Consider the following 17,043-nt stretch of genomic DNA (forward strand, 5'->3'; position numbering starts at 1 on the left):
CTGAGATGGGATTCCTTATAGATCTCCAGCAGGACTGAAACTGTGAAACCTAAATACCAATACCAGCTTTACACATATGCATTCCTATTCAACAGAGTCCTAGAAAGAGAAAAGAAGTTGGTGAAGAACTACATAGCATCAGTAATCAGTCTCAAACATACAGAAATAGAATTTAGGGAGTGTTTCAAGCCAATAACAAAATCCATTGTTGGAAGAGGAGCTGATTACAACAAAAAGCTAAGGTATGCCACAAGATGTAGTAATGAAAATTTCAGGAAGCATTAAATACTTATAAAAATAAGTACTTTCAGAAGTATCAAAGGTGTTGTTTTTTGTTTTGTTTTGTTTTTCACTTTTAAAGTATTAAGTGCTTTTTCTTCTAGGTACTCATGCTTTACAACTAGAAACATATTTAAAGGTAGAAGGTATTCTAGGAATATTGACAGATGTACTTGTCCCTACTACATCTAGCGTATAAATATTGGAAGATTCCAGGGAGCTCTGTCCTAGAAATGCAAGTAAATACACCGTCAGAGATTTTGTAAAAATAAACCCACCTTTTCAGCAAATAGATATTAGGAGAGATTTGTTCAATCTCATTCCCTACAAGACAGGTAGAGTTCACACACTCTTTTATATCCTATGTGCACTGAAAAGTATAAACAGAATGTCCATATTGGGATATGGAAAATATTCCATATTGTTTGTAGACTGTATAAAATAAGAAGATTTTGGAATGAAGAAAAAAGCTTGAAAATAATAATGTTAGTTACGTGAATTTCAACAGTTACATTCAAGACAATTCAGCATTCTACAGTAAATTCATACCTCTAAACTGAATCTGCTTCAGATTGGAGCAATCTGATAAGGAGAAGGGAGTTATGGGAAACTGGAGGGGTCAGTTCAATGCTGTGAATAAAGAGAACTTGCTTCTGCAGAACTGTAAATCTGGCCTTTTCACACAACATTAAATTAATTAATTAACAAGACAAAGGCATTCATCTGCCTGAATAACTCCATTTTTTCCTGAAAGTGACAGAATATAATTACACTCACATATGCAAAAGGTTCCTATAAAAATAAAAATCTATTAATCAGTTGATCAGGCCACACTTTAATAGAATGTTTAATGCTGTGCATCCGGGGGCGCTGTGCCCAAAAGGCACATTAGAAACTCAATTAATTATGAATTATTCTAATAAATGGTTTGTAAACCTGGATTTAAGGGGGCTATATGCTTGCCAGCATAGCAAATTAACATGGATACGGGAACTCCAAAGCTAGGATGAATTACAGCTAGAAACATCATGAATAGATAATAATAAAGCTTGCTTTCTTTATGTGAATCAAGAAAATAAATTGAGAGCTACTGAATTTTGAAAATCATACAGAGAAATCTAGCCATGCAGGTCAAAGAGAAAGAAACAAGGATAACATACCAACCATGCAAACTTTCCAGTGGTTACCAGTATGATAGGTACTATCCTAGTGCAGTAAGATCCATAAGAATCTGGGTTAAATGGATCTGAAAGAAAAAAAATAAATCAGCTTACTGTAGAACTGAATCTAAGTAGGTTCCTTTGTGTATGCTGCGATCTGGAAAGAGGCAGAGTAGAAGTTAGGTACAGCAGTAACCATCAGAAATCCATGCATTTTCCATTACAGGTACCTAGTAAAAGTGGCATATTAGCATGCTCAAAATGCAAAGTTTTTGCAGTACCACATTACTGTGCAGTACCAATGCAGAGTTTTTGACGGTGCTTACAGAATCAGTAACACCTTTTAAAAAATGTAAACATGTATCATCTTTATTGTGGATTTAAAGATTGTGGATTTAAAGGGTTTAAGCTTTCTATTGCTTAAGTACTATGGGTTACTAGTGACTTTGTTCAATTGTTTGTATGAAGGGAAAAGAAAAACTGTAAAATGCAGTATCTCTGATTCCCTCAACTACTCAGAGATCTGCACAGTGAAGGCAGTAAAATGTCACACTATAACATCGCTTATATGAGAACAGAATTTTACTATGGATAGTACTTGAGCATCGTCAGCTCTTTCTTTCAGTTGTTTCCTCCCCTAGCAGCAGTTTCACTCCTGATAGCCTTACTTCTGCCCCTCAATGACTCCTCACCCTTTCCAAGAGTGAGAACTTCCAGATGGTTCTGACACTTTCCCATTGCTCTCTACATTATTTTATAAACCAGAGAAAGCCTCTCAGGCACATGGCCAGTCTTTTAGAAAACAGAAAAGAATGCTCAAGAGATGTGATACTATCTTTGATGAAAAAATGAGTAGACTGCTGATGCAAGAGAGATGACTGACAACTGGAACAGCTTAATATTTAGCTGCATGTCCAGGCATAGAGACCTCAATGAATACTTCTTATATAAAATGTTTTCAACTGAAAACATCTTAAAACAGTTAGCACAAAAAAATCAGTCTGATATCCTTGTAGATTCTTGTGATAAAGCATATATTGTTCAACAATTGTTCCCTAGCTTCTGGAGAATACTTTTCCTCCAATTGTTTTTTTTTGTTCTGTTTTGTTTTTTGTTCCACATAGTTCTAATGTATTGTATTCTACTGTACTCAACAGAAAGATTTAAAATAATTAGCAAAGTAATTGTATTATTGTGGCAATACGAAAAATCTGCTACCTCTGGGTTGTATGTGGAATATATTTACTCTCTTTAATTGTATTAATCCAGTATATTTTTCTTAATTTTCCTTTTTAATTGAGTACCTTTTAAAGGTACTTAAACTCCACTTCTCTCATTTTTTAGATTGTCGTCACTAAAATTGCTCTTGGAACACAAAGTGGGAAAGTCAAGTGGCTTATGATCAGAAATCAGTAGCAGGCTTTGTTGAAACAAACAGAACTTGTAGAATTCATGGTACGCTGGTGATAGAATTGTTGCAATGTGGGAAAAACTCAGGGATTCAAGGCTGAGAAGAGAAATGGCTAAATGCTATAGAATGTGGTAAGAAAACAATGTAGGTACATTTGGAATATATCTTACCTGAGTTGAAGAAGCTAAGGAAGATTAGGATTGCTCTCTAAGGAACCCTGAGAATATATGTAATGTAAACAGAAAGCTGGGCTTCATGCAAATGTTAGTCTAGTCGGAAAATGTACAGTAAGAGTGGTCATTCACCATTCCATGCATTTAATCCTGAAGACAACTCTTGCAGTAAGAGCAAGACTTTATAACACATTTTGCATTATAGCAAAGCACAAAGACATTCAGCAGCATTGTCCAAAACCAAGAGCTAATCAAGCTTTTTCTCTATAAGGCCAGTCATGCCAAAGTTTCTATAGCTGATAATCAACTAATGAAGGCGTGGGTGGGCACTTGATCCAAATCCATACAGTCACGGCACAAAAAGGATCGCAGACTGAAACAGAAAAAAGATCTACACATAAAAGTGAGGAGATTCTCTTTTTCTGTTTCTGTTACAGTTTACATTTTTATCTCCATACTTTTTAAATTCTTAATACCACAACTTTGTTTTCTTCACCTCAATAATAGCATATTAGATATATATATATATAAATATATATAAATTATATATAGGTTAATTTTCAGATGCCTAATCATTTTGATAGAACCTGAAATCTAGAGTTCTGAAACACTTTTTTATCTCCTTGATAAATTTCCTCTATAAACTGGGTAGCTTAAAAACACTTTAAAAAACTGTCTGTCCTGAATAGCAATCTTTGCATTAGTACAAAAAGAACAAGTCTAATTTAAATTCTTTATATAATGCAATTTTGCTTGTTTTCTTACAATGAAGGAATAGTAAAAAATAATAAAAATAAAATCATAACTATTAATTTATGTAGGAGTGCCAAAAAATATGATTTACAGATAGAAAAAGACATGCAAAATTGAAGAAGTGAAGGTCATATTTTTTGACATGATTATTAAATGCATTTTCATTCCAATGTTTTTTGTTTGTTTGTTTGTTTTTTTATAAAGCAGAACATGAGAATAAAAGGGTGCTGCTGAAAGAACAATTTCAAGAGCAATTTAAGTTCTTGAAATCTTGAAAGGGAAAGCGATAAGAAAGTAAGAAGATTATTTAGCCTTGTCTTGCCTTACGAATTTTGGTTTCCTCTTCTGCTCTAGGAGTTGTTGAAGTCACTGTAATCAGCTGGAAGAAGTTGAAACGATGGCACTTAACAGACTGAGCCACTCCCTCGTGCTTATGTTTGTGAATGTAGAATGAAGTTTCTTGATAAACTGTATGAGCTATTTTATGAGGAGTAACAACAAAAATTTTTCACTGAATTTGCAGCCTGATTTCATGATTATGCTAAAATTAAAACTTGATGGCTTTAGGTATCTTGAAATCATTCACTTTAGTCTCCAACATCACTATTTTTCTTTATAGTTCTGAAGCAAAACTGTACTAAACTGTTGACTGCTATACTTACTATGATATTCTTCATTGCTTTGTTTCTGGAAAGGTGAAAGTCACTTTTTTCTTTTTCTATAAAAAATACATTTTCCTCTTCAAGTATCAGATAAAAAGCATTAAACTTGTTACACATCAGCTTACAGATTGGTTTATATCTTGCATCTCTGCATTTAGAAACTACTGGAAATTATGTTTGCACTGATATCTAGTGGTGGCAAGAGGCAGCTTTTGCTTTGGATTTCCCTCTATGAATGATGATAGACATCAACTAATATCTTCAAACACTAGGTATTTTTGTGATGAATTAGAAGCATATATCCACACATATGCTGAGACAGGATAGAAGCATTGTTTAGATAGTTTTATGAGATTAAAGAAAGAGACTGCAATCTTCCCCCTGCACAAGTGAAGTTGTAAACATCGGATATCTTTTGTGCTAGAAGAGTCTTAGGTGTTTCCCCACTGCGTTTAAAATGAAGTGTACAAAGCTCTGCATAGTGAACATCAAAGTGAGTAGAAATAATGAATAAGCAAGCATCTCCAGAAGTCATTTGAACTAAATAAATTCTAAGTGTAGGTAATATTTAATGTCCAGTATACTTAAACTGCCTGCAATGCCAAATCAATAGGTAGTAATGATTGGAAACTCATCCTTGAAACCAATTACTGTGTGTTATTTCACTCACTGTAAGGTCATTACTCTAGAAAACAGCAATAAAAAATATTTTTTATTCCTGAAAACTGCAGCAAAATAACAGCTATTATGATCTTCTTATTTCTGTAACACTAATTATAAGCAAAATAATCAATGATTAGAAAACACAATCAATAGGTACCTCTTTACATAGAAACAGATAGGCTAAAGTCTGTTTCTGTTCCACTATTGCTATCATTTCCTTCATATGCTTTAGAAATTTATTTCCCTGCATTCAGCTGTGGAAATCATTCATTTTGTTTATTACAGAAATTTAGAGAGCTCAGTGCTTGATCTTAAAAAGTGCTTAAAATTACAAGGTTTAATATAAATGGAAATAATGACTATACTCTAGTAGTTATAACTGAAATACAGAAAAAATTTCCTTGGTTCTGCCTTGCACATACCTTTGAACCAGATATCTCCTTCAAGGTGGAAAAAAAAAGATACTCGCAATGAAGAGTCCTTTGCAAGTAATAATTATTTTTTTTTATTCCATCACCACTTTATGCAAGTGAAAAACAAAACAAAACAAAACCTTCACAAGGGCATAAGTAGCATAAAATCAATGAGATGTAAAGCTGGGTATGTTTTTGTATTGTATTACTGAATGCGAGAACACATGTTCAAAAGCTGCACTTCATTTTGCAGGCACAAAGTCCTTGACAGTCAGCTTGAAACTCTTGGAGACTGTTCTGCTTAGTAAGAATAATATAACTTCCTTGATTGTTGAATGTCAAAAGGCATTTGTGTGATTTTTTAAATTAGAAAAAAAAATCACATATTTCTAATGGAAAAGAATTCAAATGGGAATAATCACTGTACAAGACTCCATTACAATTTCAGGGCAAACTTTACCTAATCACCTGCCTAGCTGACATTTTTCAATTTTTAATTACCTGAAATAGTCAATCTGTTGTGCATTCTGCACTAGAAACAAAATAATGAAATTTTCAAAGGTCATCTTAATAGAATGGTAAAATAAAACAAAACAGCAACAACAACAACAACAACAAAAAGAAAAAGAAAGAAAGAAAAAGAAGGGAATGTACTACCCATGGTTAAAACATGTGGCAAAAAGCAATCAACCAAATAAACAAGAAAAACAACTAACAAAACAATTCACAAACATATTCACAAGGGAATCCCTAGACTTCTGTGTTGCTGAGTCATACGATCATTACAGTTGGAAAGACCAGTAAGATCATCTATTTTAGCCATCAAAGTCTGTCCTTATCCACTAGAGTAAGAAGATGCAAGTTGCAAAACTGAAGGTCTTCATAATCCTTTAACTTTGTTTCCTGCTTAGACAGATGAATTTCTTGTAGCTTACCATTCATAAATAACTTAAGATTTATGTTTAAATTGGCTATATTGTTTTCTCTATTTCTATTTTCCAAGTGCAAGAAAGCACCTTTCCAACAACCTTATTGACTAAACTCATCCATAGGCTGTTTATCTCCATTTATTTTTGTACTGAGCATGTCCTTCGGTTCAAGACACTTGTTTTCTCTCGGATGTTTATTCTGAGATAGTCACAGTTACACTAATCACCTCCCTTCTCTCTCTCTCTCTCTCTCTCTTTTTTTTTTTTTTTTAAGGCTCTTCTAGTCCACAAAGTAAGTTCTCTGTTCTCCCAGTAATTATTTGCTCATCTTTATCTGCTCGTAAGTCAGCAGCTATGTACACTTGTTCTGGATGCATCCTTATTAGTGCAATTAATACTTTTCTACTTGTTCTGAAACAGCTTTGCCTGCTACAATCTGAAATCATATTTGAAGTTTCCACAACCATGTGTCTGAGACTGGTAAGGACCATCTCAAATCAACATGAGACTCCCAACATCACTTTGTGGACAATTTTACATTTGAAAGCATTTCTGTTTGCCTTCGAAAGGGAGTGCTCAAGAGTGTTAATTGGCTGAAGACTTGGCCTGAGAGCAAATAACTCTAGCTTGATAGGGGAAACTGGGAGGTGATACCATTGTATCCTGTGAAGATGGGGTACAAGTTGGCATCTCCCTGCTTCCTGTTATACGCTGACTTCAATTTGCAAGGCCAGATTCAGACAAAACTTAGAGTGGGTTCACTTCTTAATGTTTAAAAATATTTTATGATACTGCTTTTGTCAATATGGTTTCACTAGTGGCTGTTATCTTTAAAGGAAGCTTGGGATTTTCAGTGTCACAAGTATTGTGCATACTGGAATATTTTTTTTATGATTTAAAAATCTTCTTAGCTTTTATTAATGCCCCATTGAGTGTGATCTCCTTAGGGTTTTCAAGGTGTGCTAGCAGAAGTAGACTCTGTAGAGCAAAACATTTGATCCAAAGACATAGCATCCACAATGACATTACAAATGGGATTCACTTTGGACTATCTCTAGCCTTGTCCCAGAGACTGAGCATTCATTAGCAGCTGCAGTTATTAGTTTACTCCTGGAGATCATGCTTTGAGTTTATTCAGAAACTGACACTAAGAGACTGGCTTCAAAAGCACACTCATGATCCAAATGGGTATGACAGGGTAGACACCTCTTTAAGCTAGGTCTGTATGGGAGATCTCCACATAACAAAGGCAATATGTACTTTAGGTAACAGAGTGAGACGTACAGTGATGTCGGAACTACACTGCAAAACAGAGATGAATATGCTGCCTTAGAGAAAGTTTAAAACAAAAGAGCTTGACAATTCCCAGCCATCTTTTCTCTCTGCAAACACATTATTATCAATTAAGTTCTGTAAGAAATGTTAAAATATATATCAAAAGCCAGAGAAAGAACATACAATTTATTCACAATATGTTTGAGGTCAGAATCTCAGCTAAAACTTACCTATATTCTTGAGGCAAATGAAATTGCTATCAGCAATGGAATTGGTTCTAACATCTTAGTCAATCATACATGCAGTGGCTCAGGGCTTGGATAATGAAGTCCAAATCCTTCCTGAGAAGGAATTTCCTGCAGTGTCAAGTATGCTATTGTTCTTTAGTGATATAAATCCTTTGATTTCCCATAAGAATTGTTCCCACCTTATCTATGATTTCAAAACAGAATATATTAGGATACCTCAGAAAGAGCAACAGATGCTCTAAAAGAGCATGACATGCTGAAAAATATATGCCACTCATGGGACAGCTTTAATATTGTATTGCCATAACGATTAACGAACAAACAAGACTGACTTCCATGAACTGCAAAACAAAACCCACTGTTTACTCTCCAAAGCACAAGCCCCAATGAAACTTCAATGATAAATAGTGATTAGCTCCAATAACTATTAGTTAAGGCATCTGCCATATGTACCATAGAAACAGTAAGTTGGCCTTCTTAGAATTGATTACAAATATAACTGACTCAAACAGCTCTGGAACTATATGCTTTTGTCGTATATTTGTGAAATAAACAGACTTTCCTAGGGATTCATAAAGCAGGCAAGCTTTCCCTTAAAAAACATATACTTATTTAAATCTGAAGTGAAAGTAAGGTTAATGATCACTATGCCAGCATTTTGTTTACTTTTAGCTATACAAACAGATTTCAGTGTTTAATTGTACCGTATCTAATTTACTAAAAGACTGTGTAACAGAGGAATGTGAGAGTTATCAAATTATTTCACTAATCTTAAAATAGACTGCCGTATATAGTCACATATGCATTTGTGTGCATATATTCATATATGCATACAAATACCTCTCTATATTCACAGTGTAAAGGAACTTAACATTGTCTTTAAGAAGAATAATTTAATTTAAAAAATTAACAATTAATTAATAAGAAGAATAAATGCTGTGTGGTCGCTGACTTACTCTCCACTCCATTTCACCTCCCAAGCTTCAGTTTGTTTGTAAAGCCTCATTGCCAATAAACACTTTCTGGCCATAACAATTTATAGGGATCCTGAGGTCTATGTTAGAATCTCTGCATTACCACCTATAAAATTCAGTATGTATATTTGAGGCCATGTACGATGGTATACTACTCCTTGCCCCCAGCCTCTTCCTTTGGTCAGTTCATTACACCTAAGGCCTTGCTCAGGACTGATAATGCAGTCTTGCTGAATACTATGACTATGAGTCAGTCATCTTGCCCCACAAATAGTGAGAAGGCTGAGAGCCCCTCGAGCTCTAGCCCTAATAACAAGATGGCATGTGACCTCTCCAGTTTCTTCTAAATATTATCAAACTTGAGTGCCTGTAGTCTCAAAGTGGATTATGTGGAAAATTTACCAGAGGTAACTTATTAAAAAGTACACATCTTGAGAGAAGGTAAATGTCCAGGGTGGAATGTCATGGATACTCCATTCCATGATAACGTCCTAAGCAATGTGACCTGTGACCCTAGGTGTTAACAAAGACTCGGACAGCCTGGTATGCTGACTCTAAGAGAAAAACAACATAGAGTGTGAAGAAGAGTTTGTCTCGTGGACAAATCTCATGATCATCCTGCAGTGATGAAGACTTGATGACACTACTGCAACTGATACACTATCTTGTTTTCCTGAACCATCAGTTTTCCACTTTTCTGACAAAAAAAAAAAAAAAAAAAAAGTTCCCTGAGTAAAATTTGCAAAACAAAGGTATGTTTTACTAGAGTCACTCAAGTTTCACTTGAAAGACAAGATATTATAAAAATGGCAAAAAGAGAGAAGGAATTTAGGGGAAAGGTACTATTGCAAACAAGCCAGGAAGACATCACTGGCTTCTGGAATCTGCTGATGGGCTAAGCCTCTCTTCCCTCCTGCATAAGAACACCTATTGAGTGACCTGAGCACTTGGATATACCAAGTGCTTCCCCAGGAAACTTAGAAATCTATTCTATATTTATAATTCTATATAATTATTCCATAATTTAACTCAATTGTAATTAGATGTTTTATTCGTGTTCCTGGTTAACCTTACATGGTTTGCAGACAACGAATTTATCACCAGCAATCCAAAAGAATCTATAAGCTGTTGCTTTAATAAACTTTCTTAAGGGCGCTTGTGAGAGTCTATTCAAATATGACTAAATGAATGGGATAGTGCAGTATTTTCGAATCTATAATTGTGACAGTTTGTATGTTGAATGTGACTGGATTTATTGCACTGAATTGGGCATCACTCTAAGTATCTAAGCTCAGTGGCTGCCAGCCCCTTTGATACCTGAGGACAAGCTGGAATTAAAGGATGTTTATTTTCTGACAAACTTTTCCCTTTTGTGGGACACTGTGATTTTTTTTTTTTAATAAAAAGGAAAAAAGAAAAAAAATTAAAAAACTACAGACTATTTTATCTACTACTATAAAATCAACATAACTGAGTAATGAAACAGCATACTGTTACAGTCTCCTAGTTTTAACACCCATTAAAATAACCTCTGATGAACAGCAGTGAATGCAGTTCAAAATATTAAGTAGTCTCCCACCCCCTGAAGCCTGAGTACAGGGACACTGATCACCCATGGATGCAAGCAGCTGAAAGGAAAGATATTTTTGATAGTGTTGAAAAAACCTAAGTACTTAAAGCCACTGGGTTAATACAGAATGAATTCTCAGACTTCTGCTTACACTTCAAATTTCACTTTTGGCATCCTTGCGATAACTCGTAACACTGTCTGAAAGACGCCAGCTATAAAAGGAATTCAATTTTTTTTTTTTTTTTTTTTTTTTTTTTTTTTTTTTTGTGCAGGGCTTCTTTCTCTCCCAGATAGACAGAAATTATGGTTAGACTTTATAGCTCAATTAAGTTAATAAACTCTTACTTGGGCATAGGAAGCAGAATAAGCTGGCAGGTTTTGTTCACAATGCAGTTCTCCATCACATGTCCCCAGTAGCTGCCAATGCCAGGTGCCTCCTTCTCTGCTACACCATGAGATGGCCTCTAACTTCATCACCACAGTGAAGCCTGTGCACATAGGAAGGGACCTGTTCACTCCTTGCAAAACCAATGAAAACATTAACAAAAAAGTTTTATTGCCACTTCTCAAAAGTATTAGACTGGGTCCATTTTATTCTATTTTTCTCCACTAATTATGAAGCAGTTACTATATAGAAGGCTTGGAATGAATTATCCTAGTCCCTGTTTACCCCAGTGTAACTCATTCATTTAGGGAATGGTTGATTACAAACAGGTAATTCTGATACAATAAAAGAAAATACCATGGCTTCCACCTTAATACGTATATTACTTTTTCAAATTTTGAGATCAGCTGTTTCTTAATGTTTTCCTCTCTCCTTGAATTTGTCTTCTCTTATGCAATTTTCAAATGTACTTTGCACCCGATGTAACAGATCCTACTAATCTGAGGGGTGATGTTGAGTATAGGAAATACAAAATTATTTTTAAAATTGTGAGGAAAAAAAAATCATTTTATAGAAGATACTGAAGAGTAAAATACAAGCCTGTCCTCACACAGAAAGATTTCTGCATTCACCCTGCAGAGGCTTAGGACTTTACAGAAAACTTTCATGGCTGAGAAGACTGATCACTCACCTACACATTTGTAAAACTGAACGATATCCTTGATCTGATCTTTGTGGTTTAACCTGTAGTATCATTTGTCAATTCTGATTTCACTCTCAATTCTGATTTAAGTTACCAGTGGAACTTGCACCAACTTCTGCAAGAACAGCATTGTCATCAGCTTAAAGCTTCAACTTTGCTGAAGGTTGCTGAAGGACAACTAGTCAGTAAGATCAAGTTAGTTGATCCATTCGTGTTTTACCAAGATGTATGCTCAGCTTTGAACCCAAACTGGAGGACAGTCATCCCATGGTAGTGGTGATTTCAGAAGCTTTTGGCTTAGTCACAGCAGCATTCTCAGGGCATACTCACGTTCCATGATATTTTACACTGCTTTTGATTAATGTTTGTAAAGTGGAAAAAGGTAGTATTTCCCTGCAACAGATGCAACTTAAGTATTGTGAGATATTTGATTACTGCAATGATTAACACCAGAAAGGCAGGCAATGTGATCTCAGTGAGCAGGCTGTACAGTATTTGTGTTACACAGTGAACTACCTACTCTGGAGAATGGTATCTAGTGCAGCTCTTTAAAAGTAGATAAAGAGATAAAGAAGGAGCAATGTATAATGTATTTTTAGAGATACTTACATGTTAAACAGTGGTAATATATTATTCTGAGACAGAGCTTTGAATTTATAAATTCTTTGAATTTATAAAAGCTGTTTGATCCTACTTTTTACAATTAAAGCAATGTTGCCTGAATGCACAGGACAGAAAGTGGCAGAACATTCCAATGCACCTTTGAGAATTTAACCACGTGCTACTTCTTGCAGCTTTATTTAGTGTCTGAAAAGAGATGCTAACATTGATAAGCAACATTCATCACAAATTCAGGTCAGACAGTGCTTCTTTACCTCATCCAGAGAACAGAAATCATTTCAAAGTCTTATGTCTACTTCTGTGCTGTGCTCAGAGACTTGAATAACACCCAGGGCATTCAGCTGTCAACAAGGTTTCCACCAAAGGAAGATCAAATTACTCTTTATTTTAATATTATATCACTTGACACCTTTGTATCTGTAAATAATATTTATTTTCCTTGACACAAGGATTGGTGACAATTTTTAATTTGTTTTCCTTTAGAATTCTGATGAAAAAATACGTAAGTCTCTCTTTTTTTTTTTTCTTCCAGGTCTATAAGAAGCAGAACAAATCTTTCAAGATAAGTTGTGAATCACAAATGGATTTGACTGGGTAAGCTCCAGAGACTTGTAACAAGATACAGAGCATTTCACTCCTAGGACATTAGTTTGAAATTAGCCCAGGTGAACAGAGAGCAGGAGTCATTTTCAGCTAATGTCTGTCTGTTCAGCAGCCCACACAAAATGAGTTGCTGGGATTTAATGCATGCAGCTCCTTTGGGTCACACAGCCACTTTATAGAAACCAACATTAATCAGTAGACACCTTGAATTATGAATATACATAAACTAACTGTAGTATGCAGAGTGATGCCCATGGGGAAGGAATTGCCCTAATTAAATGCACACAGAGCAGACTCCAAATGATATTTTGTTATTCGGGAGATATTCTTTATGTCAAAGTGGGCAGTTCTTTGAAAACATGAGCTTGAACCACGCAGCTTGACAGCAATCAAAAAGGCAAAGATGCTTAATTATTACTCAGAGGTACACAGAAAACAGAAAGTACTGTTGTTTCACTGTATGAATCCACATTAAACCCTCACCTGGATTATTATTTCATTCTCACATTGCTCCATCTTAAGAACCCTGGAGGTCTAGAAAAGTTCCTAGAAAAGATAAGGGAGCAATGATGGTGGCAGTGATTGATAATGAAGAAAGATGAGTTAGATAATTATTTCATTTTGAAGAGGGTCAATGAAGAAGCATGAAAAACTACCAAACAGATTGAAGAAGGAGAATTAGCATGTTTGTTTATTTTTTTCCACATAAGAACTAAGGGGCACTGAATGAATTTATTAGCAGGTATAAGATAAACAGATGTACTTTTTCATGCTATACATGATCAAATTAAGAAATACCTTGGCACAGGATGTTACAAAACTCAAATATGTTTAGAAAGTGGTTAGTTAGGTTCATGGAAGTGAAGGTCTACTGAGGATTACTCACAACATAGCTGCAGCTACTGGTGCTCAGTTGCCCAAATAGCTGATTCCAAGAAATGCATAACACCAGTATGGGGGAAGCATTTTTCTATACTGACATAATTTTTCCATTTTCCAAAAATAACTTTCTTCTGGACATCTACAATTATATCTGCCAGGAGAGGCTATGAGGCTGAAAGGTACAGTAATTTCTAGTCCATGTTAGAAGTCTTTCTTGTTTGTTTTGGACATATTCATAAAAGCAATAGGCAATCAATTGTTCCTTTTGTGGCAGAGGTGGTTATATAATACACAGCATGTGATCAAAATGAGTATAGGAAGCAAATTGTTCTTCCAGGGCAAGATACCTCCTAGAGGTTTTTGTTTATTTTGAAGGGGTGTTAAATGCAACTGCTTTTTTAACAATTAATTCAAAAGCTCCATACCAATTGGTCTTGAATATGCACAGTGAGAAATGTTTGATGAATTTATTGGAAGAATAACATCAAGTTCAGGGGAAAAGTATGTATAATACTTCAGAAAAAAAAGGAAAAGAATGTTCAAGATGTTTGTACTTTATACAAAAAAGATTCCTAAATTGAACTGCCTGAGGTTTTTTTTTTGTTTGTTTGTTTGTTTGTTTTTTAAGAAAATCCTGCTGTATTTAAGTGTTCATTTAAAATTATCATCTGTTGAATCTAGCTTACTCTATTTTAGAGACAGGAAGTTCATCCCCACGCTAAGATTGTCCTCTACCAGGTATTTGTTGGAATTATGTGTGATGACTTCTTTTTTCTTATGCTACATTTTCAAAATGAGAGTTGTTTATTTATTATAGAGGTATTTTCTAAACGTGAGGAACCAGGGATATAAATAAACATCATATGCAGGCTGCTCTGAAAATAATGCCTCCTATTTTATTAGGTTGGCCCACAACATCAAAGGTTGATGGTGGTATGGCAGTAGAGGTTGAACATTCCCATCAGTATTCTGTTATATTATATTGCCATGTGACAAATGGCAGCAGAGAGAAAGTCTGACAAAAAGGCCTCTGACATGGAAACGAGTATAAAGCAAAGGTAACCAAGTTCCTGTCTGGAAAAATGGCACAAATTAACATTTATTGACACTTGCTAAATGTTTATGGAGACCAAACAGTGTATTTAAGCACAGTAAGGCGGGTAGTGTGTTTCAGCAGTGGATCACTTCTGCAGTGGTGTAGCTTTCTGTAAGTACAGCATGCAGGCTCTTGTTCATTGCTGTCAAAAATGCATAGCTAATGACAGTGACTATGTTGAAAATAGAGCAAGTTCTATACTACAACACAGTATCAAATAGTGTTATTGTGCTCTTTGTTGTAGTTTCCATGGAACCTAAGCACTTATTTTTCTTGCACTTTTCAGTTTCTGTGCTTAAAAAGCAGTTGATTTCAATTATTGATATGCTCTTGCATTTAAATCTTACCTAAAAACATCCTGCATTTTTTAAGTTAGTAGGTTGTGTTTTCAATCAGTTTTCAAGCATATCATATAAAAGTAGCTGTATTTTGCTTGGGAGCAAGCAAACAGACATCATAAGAGCTGCAGATGTGTCATGGCAGTAGCTGCAGAAGTAACTATTCTGTAACCAAAGAACCATTTTGTACATCAGCGAGTATTTTGGAATGAGCCTGGGTTGCTCCAGCACTCTTTGGCACGAAAAGCTGTAGACATTCAAATACATCATCAACAATTATTGCTCAAAATAATAACACATACTGAGAGTTCACATTAGACTAGATTTGAGATGAATATTGCACAAAAAACCCCACAATGGAACAGAAGGAACAACAAAAAGGCAGTTTTATATGATGGAATTAATAAGAGCAAGAGAATCGGTCATTGTTGTAGTAATCAAATTTGAATGTCTCAATCATCACTAAACAAAAGAGATATAAGTTTTGTTGCTTTTCTTTTTTTTTTGTTTTTTGTTTTTTGGTGTGTGTGTGTGTGTATGTGTTTCTAAGTTAAAATGGAGCATTTAAATCTCCTAGCCGTCAAATAGTGAGGGACCTTAGCCACACTGATTAAAACTCAGAAAAAGTAGAGAATCATTATCAAACTGGCAGCTCTTTTTATAACAGTAGGAGACCATTGCAAACTGACGTGAAACAGATTTAGGTTCTTGCTGAAGATCTCTTCTACAGCAAACTACTGAAGTCATAGATCAAGAAAAGGAAGTAAAAACTTCATGCTGACTCCAAACAATTACCAATAAATTAGACAGTAGTTGAACTCTTCCATCTAAATTATGTACGTAGTTTCAATAAGCTTCCTGAACAGCTACTGAGATGAAATTGTTTTAGAAAATAAGCCACACTTAGAAATTTTGTAGAATCATCATGCAGAAAGATACAATCAGCCTGACTACAGTGTGAAGCTTCACTTTTACAGAAATGCTGTTTCAGATTCCAGTCAGTGATCAGATCTTAGAAAAGACAATGAAGATATTAATGATGTGAAGATGATGGATAGCCCAAGACAGTGCGCACTGACACTATGCAGTCTGGATGAGAAAAATGTCAAAAATCAGTTGGGTCTGTGCAGAAAGTGCATGGTTTGGTAAAACTTAATTTGCATACAGCTGTCCATTCTAAACCTAGCCTCAATTTCTTGATATGTTAATAATATGTGGAAAGGAGTTATTCTTTTTATTTTTCCATCTAAAGAATATTCTACCATCACTAATTCCTTCTATCAAGACATGCTAATACATACATACATACAAACAGATATATATACATACATACACGTATATTTGGCAATAAATTCAATTCTGCAATTATTTGCATTCAATAAAATATTTTTGCTTTTGGTAGAATGAAACTTCTCTTTTAAGTCTTCTATTATGATTATATTTATCTACCAGACTAGGTTAACAATTCACAAACTCTCTTTTTCTCTCTTTCTTTACCATATGAATATCTTAGTCCCAATATATTTTTATCTACCATCTCCAAGATTATGTGGTTTCTTAAATGCTTTTTACTAAATGCCTCATACCATCCATCTGTATCAAGTCATTCTTATGCTAGCGAGATTTTAATTTTGATTTTTTCCTTCAGCTAAAGTTCTCTCGACCCATGACTACAATGAATTCTCCTCTCTTAGAACCACAAAGGAAAATCTCACTTCACAGAGTTTAAGTCACAAAAAACAAAATGAAATAAATAGGAACATCAGTTTCCTTTAACATATTGCTGTTTCACAGGGCACAATAGGCAGCTCCTTTGGGGACTCACTTTTGAAAGCAAACATGCAGCCTAACACCTATATGTGAAATTGCAGAATATGGGTTGTGTCAGTACACAGTTATTTCCAA

At 34.8% G+C, this 17,043-nt stretch overlaps 1 protein-coding gene and 1 long non-coding RNA gene across 25 annotated transcripts in view; one reads left to right on the plus strand and one right to left on the minus strand.

Annotated features, from left to right (window-relative positions):
- Window positions 1-14,579, plus strand: part of LOC121110964 — a 344,431-nt gene extending 329,852 nt beyond the window's left edge. The window contains exon 5 of the long non-coding RNA XR_005860160.2: window positions 12,752-14,579. This is a non-coding gene — a long non-coding RNA (uncharacterized LOC121110964). The remainder of the gene's footprint in view (window positions 1-12,751) is intronic.
- The window catches only part of LRRC4C (leucine rich repeat containing 4C), a 494,470-nt gene that overhangs the window by 9,063 nt on the left and 468,364 nt on the right, over window positions 1-17,043 (minus strand). For 22 of the 24 annotated variants that reach the window (XM_046942083.1, XM_040701395.2, XM_046942065.1 and 19 more), the window contains one exon: window positions 1-17,043. This exon is cut by the window's right edge. The gene's annotated coding sequence lies outside the window, so the exon portion shown is untranslated. The other 2 variants (XM_046942068.1, XM_046942067.1) reach the window with 2 other exon arrangements.

The sequence above is a fragment of the Gallus gallus genome, chromosome 5 (genome assembly GCF_016699485.2).
Source record: "Gallus gallus isolate bGalGal1 chromosome 5, bGalGal1.mat.broiler.GRCg7b, whole genome shotgun sequence".
Classification (NCBI taxonomy): Eukaryota; Metazoa; Chordata; class Aves; order Galliformes; family Phasianidae; genus Gallus; species Gallus gallus.